The 12440-nt window shown below is 38.2% G+C and overlaps 1 protein-coding gene and 1 long non-coding RNA gene across 23 annotated transcripts in view; one reads left to right on the plus strand and one right to left on the minus strand.

Annotated features, from left to right (window-relative positions):
• PHLDB2 (pleckstrin homology like domain family B member 2) overlaps positions 1–12440 on the plus strand; it is a 219602-nt gene that overhangs the window by 36828 nt on the left and 170334 nt on the right. The window lies entirely within an intron of this gene.
• Positions 1–12440, minus strand: part of LOC125097105 (uncharacterized) — a 34692-nt gene that overhangs the window by 11624 nt on the left and 10628 nt on the right. The window contains exon 2 of the long non-coding RNA XR_007126495.1: positions 10885–10966. This is a non-coding gene — a long non-coding RNA (uncharacterized LOC125097105). The remainder of the gene's footprint in view (positions 1–10884; positions 10967–12440) is intronic.

Raw genomic sequence — 12440 nt, forward strand, 5'->3', positions numbered from 1 at the left:
AAGGAGAAGACAGAAAGGTAAGCCAAGAGGCAATCTCATGCAATGAAGAAAGGAAGCCGAGACAGAAAAGCTTTGATGTGAGGCAACGTCATGTCCCATAGGAAGTTCTGAGGAACTGACTTCTCTATAAATACGTAGAGGTCCTTGCTAGTGAAAGATACCTCCACCATGCACAGTAATGAGGAACTCATTATTAAATTGGAGCCATTATGCTTTTCTAAATAAGGATTTATGTGGTTTTTTTTTTCCTTTCCTTTGTTTTTTTCTTATAAAACAACCCAAAATATGCAGAATCCAATTTGAAGTTAATATCCAGCTCTAAAATTTAGGCTCAGAATTTATGGTATTTCTTTTCTCTTGCTTTCTAACAAAGGGACATTTAGTGTGGTACCGTAAATCAGACCACTCTTCTCTCATCTGCGAATATTTAGAAGAACTGAAAGGCCAAAGGCACTCTGGTTCCAGATTACTAGAAACAGCACTTTCCTTCTCTGTTCAGCTTTATGTGATTTCTTTCGATCGCATTCCACATTTTTTTTTTCTTCAAAAGCGTGCTGGCTTGTGGTAACCCTCGCATGCATCATATTCTCAATTTGTTGTTTGATGCCATCTGTTTAACACAATAGAAAAGAATTGAGAGTCCTATCGTGTCATCTGAATTCATCTGATCCCCCTCCGATGAATATATGGCACTATTCTATGGGGCAAAAATCACGGGGGCTAAATCCTTCAAGTAGGCTCAGATGGCAAACATCTGTTTTACCCTGGTATAGATGTTAGGTGTTCGATATCTTTGCCCGTCCCCACCCATACTTTTTCTGGTAAATGGATTGGCTTCTGGCAAATCCAGACCCCTCGATGCACCCTAGAAAGGGTATTTTAAAAGCATAGGAGTCAGCAGAATCTTATGGAGAGCTCTGGATTTGCATGCCATCATGCAACCAAACTACTTCCTTGAGGGAGTCATATAACCTCTCATTTTGAAAATAGGGTTCACTTATGTACCCCCCCAAATTCATAGCTGAATTCCTAACTCACAATATCTCCAAATCTGACCTTACTTGGAAATAGGGTCTTAACAAATGTAATCAAGTTAAAATGAGGTCATTAGGATGAGTTGATGCAAATATGACTGAGGTCCTTGCAGAATGGGAAAATTTCGACACAGACACACATAGAGAGAAAACACCATGTGGATATCCTACAAGTCAAAGACAGAAGAATGGAGGGAACAGATCGTTTTCTCAAAGTGCTAAAAAGGAACCAACTTTGCCAGCATCTGGATTTCAGACTACTAGCCTCCACAACTGTGAGACAATAAATTGGCTGGTTAAGCCACCCAGTTAGTGGTTTTGGTTATGGGAGCCCTAGCAAACTATTACAGATCCTATTATAGATCCATCTCACTGGGCTGTGTTAAGAATTACAGAAAATATGTCAAGTATCCAACCTGGCTTCAGGGCTGGAACTGCCCTTCCTGTAGAACACTGCACTTGACCACAGTTTCAGTGAAATTGGAAGACAGCTCATGCTCTCACATGGGAGCTCTCTGCTCTCATTATAATGTCTATGGCCTTAAAGTCCCTCATACAGATTATCTCTACTTACCACCCAGGGTTCTAAACAGACCAAATGGGTCCTATGAAACCCAAGATCCATTCTGAATCCCTAAAACAAGCATGACAATAGTTGCATAGACATAACTGGGGTGGAGGGAATCTGTGGAGATCTTCTGTCATCCGATGCTTTCTCCTCTACCCACAATTTTCCTTCAGTCACAGAGTTCCCCAAACGACTCCCTTTAGCTTCTGGGTGCCCATTAGGCTACTCCTACAACCAATCTTTGGCTACTTTTACAAGACTGGTTCTCGTAGTTCAACGGCATCACAATCACCTGCGGAGTGTGTAAAACCCAGATGTGGAGTCCTCCTCACAGACTTTCAGTAGGTCTCGGGGAGCACCAGCAAGTGTCTGGGCCAAGCTGATACTCCTGATCTAGGGACCATATTTTGAGAACACCTGATGTATAATCTGACCTTTCTGCTTCAGTTCCCACTGATGACTCATTGACGAACTTTCAGGTTCCCCAAATTTTATTTATTTATTTATTTATGTATTTATTTATTTGATTATAGCTGACACAAAATGTCACATTAGTTTCAGGTATCCAATTTAATGATTTGATGAGTTTATACATTATACTATGTTGGTCACAAGTGTAGCTACCATCTGTCCCATTACCTCACTTTACAATATCACTGACTATATTCATTATGCAGTGCTTTTTGCTCCCATGACTCCTTCATTTATTCATTTTGTAAATGGAGGACTGTCTGTGCCTCTCCCCTTCATCTATTTTGCTCACTCCCCAGTCTTCTCCCTTCTGGCAGCCATCAGCTTGTTCTCTGTATTTGTAAATCTGATTCTGCTTTTTGTTTGTTTGTTCTCTTTTTGTTTTTAGACTGTTATGAGCTGAATCACATGGTATTCATCTTTCTCAGTCTGACTTATTTCACTTAGCATAATACCCTCTAGGTCCATCCATGTCATCTCAAATGGCACAATCTCATCCTTTTTGTGGCTGCATAATATCTCGTTGACTATATCTATGTATATACCACATTTCCCTTACCCATTTGTCTATCGGTGGACACTGGGGTTACTTCCATATCTTGGCTATTGGAAATAATGCTGCAACAAATATATGGATGCACATATCTTTTCAAATCAGTGTTTTTGTTTTCTTTGGACAAATACCCAATAGTGGAATTATTGGATCATGTGATATTTCTACTTTTACCAAAAGTGATATTTTTATAAGGGCTCTGACCCAAATCCCCTTTTTGCCTTAGCTACTATAGGTCCCTGACCATCATAAATATTAGAATACTTAGAGTAATTAATCCAATCAGCTGTGACCAATGAAAGAGTGGGTATGTGTCCCCACATTTAGTGACTTAGTGCCCTACCCCTTCTGTACATTTTATAAGTGGAGCCATGAGTCAAGGATTCTGCCATGTGTCTAGTTTACAAAATGCGTGCCTGAACCTTATTTACAAGTCGAATATTTGTCACAGTGAGTTCACAAACGTTGACTTCATACTATACATTATTAAGAAGTATAGCATTTCAGAATCACGCCGAACAACATCATTCTAAGGGGAAAGCGCTTCATTGTTCTAACTCGGGTTCCCTAGAACTCTTATATCACAGAGACTCTTCAGGTAAAACTATGATGGGTTATGGCAGACTTGTAGCTTTGATGGCAAGGGGATGGACCTAATTGTAGCAGTACCATCAGAAGTAGAGACAAAATCTATAGGGGATATTTGCAGGTGTTTTTATATGTCAACGCATTAACTGAGTGTGGTGTCTTTATATAAGTAGATTGTCTGTTTTTTTATAGCATACTGAATCTTGGTTTTCCCCCAGGCCAACCATAGAGCTGTAGACATAGTAGATATTTAGTAAGTACTTGATTAATGAATGAATGGTCATTATCCTTTATATTTGTGTAGTAACTTCGAATCTTTCCATTGGCATCATCTCTGAAACCATCATAATGTATGAAATCTGCTCTGAAGACATTTTTCAGCTTTTGTCCCATTATTTCACTTTACAATATCATTGACTATATAGACACAATTAAAGAAAAATCAAATTGCTAAAAAGAAGTTCAAAATATACCTTCTTTACTTATTTCTGAAGATCTATGGAGGGAATCTATTGACCATGGCACTTCTTTATTTTTTTTCCTAAAGAAACTTCTTTCTCACAGCTCTAGCCCACACGCCTCTCATCCTTCTCTCTTCTTCTCCCTTTGCTCCAATTTTGTAACAAACTCTGTATTACAAGCCTTTCTAACCAAGGTTGCCAAGAGAGTTTGGAACACTCACATTTGTGCCCCAGTACTGAACTTAAATGAGAGTTTTCTTAGGGTCTCTCTTCCCAAACAGTAGCCTCACCCTTAGAGCCCCTTCTTCTAAGATTCTTTACTTCTCTTTCTAAATATATTTAACAAATCACAATTGAATTTCTCTTCTGTAAACAGTCACAAAAAGATTGGGCTCATGTAGATGGTAGAAACAATCATTAGTTTTCCAAATATGATTCAACTTAAAAGCAAGAATTTTCTTTAGCCTTCTGCTATGTGGTTGCATTCCTTTCTCCCCACACTCTCAAATCTCAAATTCTTAAGCAAAGAAGTTTTGGGAATTGTTGTTGTTGTTTTTTTTAATCTAGGAAAGAATCCAGAAAACTTTGTTTTTCTTGGTCTTCATCTTGGTGCAGATGAAATACAGTCTTCTGTATTTCAAGTAGGAAGTGGCAGCTGTAGACAGAGGCAGTATTGCTTCTAGAACAAAATTACCCCAGTCAAAGGGTCATGATGCAACCTGCGATTCTGAATTTATCAAGCAAACAATGACTTAGTTCTATCTTTCTCAGGAAAAAACTCTGTTTACTCATTTAGTGTCTCAGGAATGGGACAGGATCCAAGGCCAGGGCCAAGATAGGGTGAGATTTGAAGAAGAGAAACAAACTATAAAGCTAGAAGTCAACTATTAGCATCCAAATGACAATAATAATAGGATGTGGAGATAGGCAATGACTTCCCTTGCACTAGATTGCAAATGTCCGATTCCTACTAAAAATGATCTCAGATAAATATGGAACCTATTCTAAGTTAAATGGTCAGTCTCAGAAAGGACATGGGGCTCCTGGCAACTATATCAAAACTTGATCTGGTTTCTTAGTTCACATTTCCCAGCTGTTAAGATGCAAAGTGTGAGTGGAAAGAAAGAGAGGTGCTCTGTGTCTGCCTGACCTCCAGAAATGTTGACCACTCTTTAAGTTCAAGAGCTCAAATTTTCAACTTTTTATAGTTAATCTTTTAACTTTTTGTTCTTATTATTCCTCAACCTGGAAAGCTCTCCACCCTCCTCTTTACCATGGCCAATCCTTGCTTATCTTTTTGGATTCCGTTTAAACATAATTTTTGCCAGACAGCCTCCCTTGACCCTGGCTACTCTCCTTTACACTAGATGAACTCCTGCCAGAGCTTCTGTAGTGCCAAGATCCTGCAGACTACTCATCACACTTCTATTCCTGCGTAATAATTTCCTGTCCCTCTGATCAATGGTAAACTCCGTGAGGGCAATGGTCTTCTCTACTTTCCATATCATTGTGAACAGGTGCTTATCACATACAAGGTGGTATATAGAGGTCTGTTTTTGTTCTCAACCTCTTCAGAAAGAAGAGAAATTTTGAAATATTTCTATACATACCACTTCTTTTTAAGGTTTATCTGTATATGTATCTCCGTATTATTTGAATAGTTTGAATTACTCTTTACATACTAACCTTATGTCACATATAATTTCATCTTACTTCCAGTTTTGGGTTTTGTTTTTCTTCTTAGTTCTATCTCTCTCTTTCTTCTCCTCTCACCCAGGACATTACTTTCTAAAATTCAAAAGCTCTCTGTGCTTCAGCATTCTGAGAATCTTGCTTCACATGTTTATTTCTAGAAACTGTGCTTGCGGGAGTTCTGAGGTCTGTGGCTTCAGCTTCAGGGTCATGGGAAAACCCTTACTGAAAAGAAGGTTGTTTCTGGAGTCCTCCAATGAATATGTACCATTGGGTAATCACAGAGGAGTCAACTCTTGACTACCTTCACATAAAATACTTCCCTCTCAAATGAGTAGCCTCAACAGTAATTATATCCAAAATGCCCACTTTGCTTGGGAATTTACTTCTACTCTTCTTAGTGACAAGTTCTTTAATGAGAAAGAATAGAACAAGCATTGCTAGGAAGGAAGTGAAGCATAAGCAAGGTTAGGAGATAAGAAAAAAACATCTCCTTTAATTGCATTCAAGTCTCCAAGTACAGATCATTCAGAACAAACTTGCAGAACAATCCAAGAACACCCGGGGAGAAAAACATGCATAACTATGAATGTACCTCCACCCCAGAGACAGACAAGTGTCCTTCTGATTTAGAGATTAACAAGCTATTTGTCGTAGCAAGATTCTAGAATGGAGCATTAAATAGCAATTTGTGGACAGTTGGGTCAGAATACCTTACCTCTGTTCCAAAGATTAAAATCAAGCTTTTTCAAACTTAAAACACTGTATCAGATGAATACCAAAGAGGAATTCAATTTTTATTTCAGTAAAGCTCTTGAAAAGCTTTGTTATTGTATAATTTTAAGAACCAGATGGTAAACTGAGAACTACACAGAAACACAGTGAGGTGGATTGGGAGTTGAATGAACACACATATTAAAGAGACTTGTTTAGTGTATCCATGTCTTTTGGAAGGAGTAGTGCTCATCATATCATGTTGACAATGATTTGGGTGACATTTTTTTCAGTACTGCCAAAAGCATGAAACTGGGAAGAAAAATACATTGGTTAATGGAATCAAGATCAAGATTGAGAAATATTTTAACAGGCAATAAATATAGTCACCAACATTCCATAAACTTATGATTAAGTACACATGTCTGAACAGTAATTTTTATTAGTCAAGTAATCTATATATTGCTTTAGAACAGACAGAAAATACAAACAATTAAACAGAAGAAAAAGCTGTCAGCATGGTAGTTATCAGAACTGTCCTCCAAAATTACAGTTTTTCCTTCCAAGTGCGTGGTAAGATTGCATTTTCTTACTGCCTTTGACATAAGGCATGGCCTTATGATTTTCCTTTTACAACAAAATAGCAGAAATGCCATGCAGCACGTGCAAGTTGTCCCATCCTTTACTCCTGTCCCGGTGGTAATGGAAGCTTCTAGAGGCTCCATCTGTCTGTGTTTTTGTGTGTGATGAGTAAGAGCCCTCCTGCACAGCATGCATTTTGTACCACTCAAGAACTAATCTCTTGTTGTATTAAGCAACTGAGATTTGGGAAGTCTTCGTTAACAGCAAAATCTAACCTATTTTGACTGAAAAAACTAGTATTTCTGAACACAAATAAGAAGTATATTGGTAGTACTCTACATTGTCATGTCCTTATTCACTTTATTATACTGTAAAGTAAACATATTTCTACAATATCAGTTTTTCAACTGTAGGATAATAATAGTTCACCATTTGGACACTGCATTCATCAGTGGGACAATCCCCTATTTTTAGAACTTTTTCCCCCTATTATATTATAATTAATGTTATGATGACACTCTGTTCATATCTTTAATATTTACTTGGGATACATTTAGAAAAGTGGTATTATAGGAAAAAAAGGTTATTGCCTTATTGGGCTTTTATCATATATTTATAAATTATACTAAAATAAATACTATAAATATACAGTCACAGCTGTGTGCAAGAAATCCTGTTTTGTCAGATACTTTTCCATACGGGATATTGGCTTTTTTCACATTTACCAGTCTAATTAAGCCAGCACATTTAGGAGCTAGTTTGTTTGATCATTTCATCATGTGTTTGAAGACCATTTCATTTATTTGTTATGCAATTGTTCATGGTCTTCCTTTTGTGTCTATTTTAGCTGACTCATGAGATATTAAGTCTACTAACACTTACCATATATTTTGCAAACACATTTCTCAGTTTTCTAGTTTTTAAAATATTATTTATGATTTTTTGGCATACTGAAGTTTCAAGTGTTAGATTAAAATAAATGTAGCAGTCTTTCCTATGTGACTTATGTCTTTGGAAGTCATGCTTAGAACATGTCCTCAAATCTCCAAATAAAATGGAATATTTTCCTCTAGTATTTTTATTATTTTTTACACACACTTTTTAATCCACCTAGAATTTGTTTATGAATATTGAATATAATAGGACTCTTTTCTTATCTCGTCAAGAAAAAAAAGACCTAGAGTTTTTTTTTAACTGACTTAAAACATAGTAAGAAGCTGCAGTGAAAATCTAAGATTTTAAAATTCTGGAATATGTTTGACTGCCAGAGGTAAATGGCTTAATAAATACCCCTTGTTCCCTTGAAAACATTAGGTCTGAGTTCTTAAAGTGGCTTAAATTAAGAATGGCTTAGAGTTAAAGGGCACAAGCACTAATTTAGGGTGTGGTGTTCCAGGACCTACCACCCAGCAAAAAGCAGTAGAAACTTAGACACATCGCTTATCTTTCTTGGGCTATAGTTTGTCATTCTAAAAATGAGAGAAGTGAAATAAAATATTATTACTAGATGATCTAAGGGTCCTTTCAAAGCCTAAGATACTAACATTTTATGTTTAATAAATAGGCAAAAGAAACTATATAATCAGGTTTCTAAATAGAAACCCATATGCCTGATCTAACAAACCCTGGTCATTTCAATACCTTATCTGATTGAGAGTCTCTGGAAACCAGTCCAGAGGTTAAACTCAAGGTTCATACATTCATTATTCGTAAGACAAGAACTAAGAACCTGTTTTGTACCAGGCACTATATTAGGTACCAGGGATTTAAAGATGACTAAAATGAAGTCTGTACTCTAAAAGATAGCACAGGTTAATAGTGATGACAGTCCAGTAGACTAACAATTACAATACAATGTGTAATTGTGTTGAGTGTCTAACTGCTGTAGATTCAGAGACATGCATCTTTTATCCAAGTCTCTAAACGATAGGTCTAGATGATATCTAAAGATTCTTCCAGCTTTACATCTTGTGCACACTTCTAAATCAGAAGGAAGACTAGCTTACCAAACCTACTTCCTCAGGGCTAAACCAATAGTTGTGTAAAGACAAATGCTGAGCAGTGCCCCCAAGGCTCAAGTCAGAGACTCAATTACAACTGCCTGTTTAACATTAGAGATGCCTCTGGAGTCTCCAACCAAACCACAAATAACCTCCATAAATCCCTCCTGACAATTACCTTCTGTGGACATTTTCCATGGTGCTGCCTCATCTAAGCTTTCTTAGATGTATGGTGTAAATAAAATTCAGTGTTATATTCTTTCTGTGCTTTAGTTACCTGCTCACTAAAGACACATTTTGTTTTATGGAAGGGTCACCTTGACAAGTGACCATATGTTAGCATGCAACTATAATGGTGAAGTGCACTGATTCAAGAGATGGCTAGGAAGTGGTTCATGTGATTTAAAGCTGAGTTTTGCAGAGATAGTTTAGAAAATCTGCCTCTTGGAGGCTGAAACATTTGGGGAAGAATTCTGACATTATAATTTGTATAGCCAAAGCTCTCAGACTCCCACATTAAGAAAGCTGAGCTTTTGTTTCAATAGAAATAACCTGGCAGTTCCTCCTGATCAAGAACAGAGGAAAAGAAAATTCATGAGCTGACAGAATTCTGGAGGGCTTGCTGAAACATGGAATGCTGATCTATACTCCCAAAGTTTTCGATTCATATAGGTATGGAGTGATATGTAAGAATTTGTATTTCTAGCAAGTTCCCAGGTGCCGCTGCTAGTAGTAGAGGAATCAAACTCTAAGAACCACTGTCCTAGAAGGTAGTTAGCTAATACTTGACAAATCCTTTCTCATCCCAAAGAACTTCTCAAAAGAAGCCAGGCTTTTGTATCCACTAAGGGTCTTCATAGGGAGTCCTCTCAGAAGTGGGATAAAGAAAAGATTAGAAGTAAATACCATTAAGAGTTCTCCTGAGGGGTGCCTGGGTGGCTCAGTGACCTAAGCATCTGATTTTGGCTCAGGTCATGATCCTGGAGTCCTGGGATCGAGCCCTATGTTGGGCTCTCTGCTCAGCAGGGGACCTGCTTCTGCCCCTCTCCTGCTCTTACTCTCTCTCTCTCAAATAAATAAATAAAATCTTAAAAACAAAGAGTTCTCCTGGGGCCAGAGGAAAAGATATGAATAGAACAATGACCCTTTGATGTATTGTATGGGAGGATAATATCCACAACAGGTAGAACCAGTGACCTGATGTAAATCAGCACGGAGAAGACTGGACGCCATTCATCGGGGTATCATACTTAAGATTACAGCTGTTCCTCCCATTCCTAATATCCCAGTTCTCCTTTTTTCTTGGTATTTGTGGTGTCTAGTGGAGCTGAGCTATTTGGCCCATTGTTAGGTACTCCTTAAGATACCTGAGAAACTCCAGTTTATAATTCTTATCCTCACGATTTCAAGTTACTCAAGGTGATGTGTTCTTTATCTAAACAGTTCAGTAATTCACCATTTAAGGGGATTTATTGTATTCTCTATAGCAGGCTATGCTATCAAAATTTCTTTTGAGAACAGTTCATTGCAAATCAAATGGTCCGTATAAGTGAAAGTTTCTACTTTCTCTTTGGGTAAGTTTTTCAAACTTGGGTTTCAAGACTGGAAGTGAGGACTCTCTCCACAGTGTCATCCACAGACTCTCCTTCCAACTCTGCATGGTGTGTGACTATGGCCCTGGACCAGTCACAGACTGGAGCACATTTAAGCTGGAACTGCAGCGCTCAGTTTGCTCCTATAGATTTCCAAAGTCATGGCCGGAAGCATTCTGACTCTGGACTTCTCTCCCTTGTTTCTGGGCTCTGCTTCTGACCCTGCCAATTTCCCTTCTGTCCACCTTGCCTCAGAGAAGACACAGCCTGCCCCCCCCCTGCCTTGGGAGAAAGGAGAGGCATTCCACAGCCACAGCCAGAAAGAGAGGACCACCCCAGGGTAGAGCTGCTGGCAGCCCACCCAGGCTATTCTCAGCTAGATCCAGCCCTATTGCATATTTCTCTAAAATAAAACATCAAGTTGAAGATACACCAAATACTTTTTCTACAGTTTTTAAACAAACACAGCCTTTGTAGGCCCCCAACATAAACCTTTGAGAATAAAGCAATAAATTAGTCAATAAATATATTAAACATAGATAACAAGGAATTCTGTAATCTGGCAAAGACTGGAATGGGAGCATGAATGGCAAATGGGCCAAAGCTCCTGGTCACAAATTGTTCCTCACCTTAACCAATAGGATCATCTCATGCATTCTGAACCGAGCAGATCACCAGTTTCCAGGAAGAGACTTGGTAGGACATTTCAGCCTTAAATGTGGTTAAAGAACAAGAGAAAGGCACTCAGACAAAGGAACTAGCAAGTGGAGAAGATCATTACCCTTTTTTCTTTTTAATTTCAAAGTGGTAATTGGGAAAGTTGTCCTTTTGTGTTTTATGAATGCTACGGGAGTAGATCTATGTGGCTACTCTCCTCTGGCAGAGAACTAAGACTGACACAGTGATAGACTCTGTCCAGGTCAGAAGTAGAACCTGGAACTCATGGACATCAGTCCTGCTATTTAATGTCAAGGCCTTTGGCCTCTACACGTAGAAAAGGACTGAAAGACAAAGATATGTCAATTTCATTTCGAATGACATTAATTTGACACTCCCTAAATGAAAATACCCCTCTAACACTTCTTTGACTCTTATTTCTCTAATCGATCTACCTTTTATTTTTTTTCTCTCTTAAAAGAAACTGAGACGGGGCTACAACATTGAAATGGATAGACCTACCACATAAAAGGATGGTTGAAATATTAAAGGGTAACTTATGGGAAAGCACCCAGCAGACACATAGTCAGAAGGACTGACTCCTTCTCCTTCCCTTGTTGGCAGAGGGAACGCGTTGCAAGATTGTGGGCATAGAAGTGTCATTATAAAAGCTCCCTTAGGTTCTACCCCTCGTTGGAGTCAAATGGCTAAAAAAGGAACACAAAAGTTCACACATCAAATCCCTTTGTGACCCGTTTACAAACTGGCTTATTCTCTCTAGTTCTCACTGCCGGCTTTAGAACAAAGCAATGTTCCTCACAACCAAGAAAAGTACTGCTAAACAACAAATTACGCCTATAGTTCAAGGTTTTATCAGGTTCCTGGCATCAGATTAGGATTTCCTTTGAAGAAAAGATTGTTGTCTTCAATAGGACTCTTTATTAGCCCTCTTTCTTAGAAGGTGTAATAATACACTTCCTATGGGAACCAGGTAGTCATTTGGTCAACTAACAATTAAAGAAACCCCATTCATATTTGCTTATACAATTAGCATATATCTCCCTGTCTCAATGATTTTAGAGACTACAAGAACAAAATAGTTCTGCCGTAAGTACTTATAGATACATTTCCCACTAAAAAGGAGAGAGAATGAATTGCTCTGCCATATACACATAGTGAACGAGAGTATGACTTTGGGTTCAGGTAGTGCTGAGTTCAAATTTCTTTACTAGCTTGTGGACTTGGGAAAGTCACTTAACCTTCAGAAGATACAGTTTTTTCCTCTATAAATGTCAATGGTGATAGCCTACCTTGTAAGGTTATTAAGAATTACTTGAGATAATGTGTATTATGCCACTTAGTTCATACAGTGCCTGCCCCCATAGGGAATGGATCAATAAACAGCGGTTAATACAGTGGCAATGACTACTAACTGCCAGAATCAGTCAGACTACCATCACTGGCGGTCCATGCGCTTTGAACATTTCTGTTTGACTCTTATTTTTAGCCAACTGAACAACGCAAGACT

The sequence above is a fragment of the Lutra lutra genome, chromosome 1 (genome assembly GCF_902655055.1).
Source record: "Lutra lutra chromosome 1, mLutLut1.2, whole genome shotgun sequence".
Classification (NCBI taxonomy): Eukaryota; Metazoa; Chordata; class Mammalia; order Carnivora; family Mustelidae; genus Lutra; species Lutra lutra.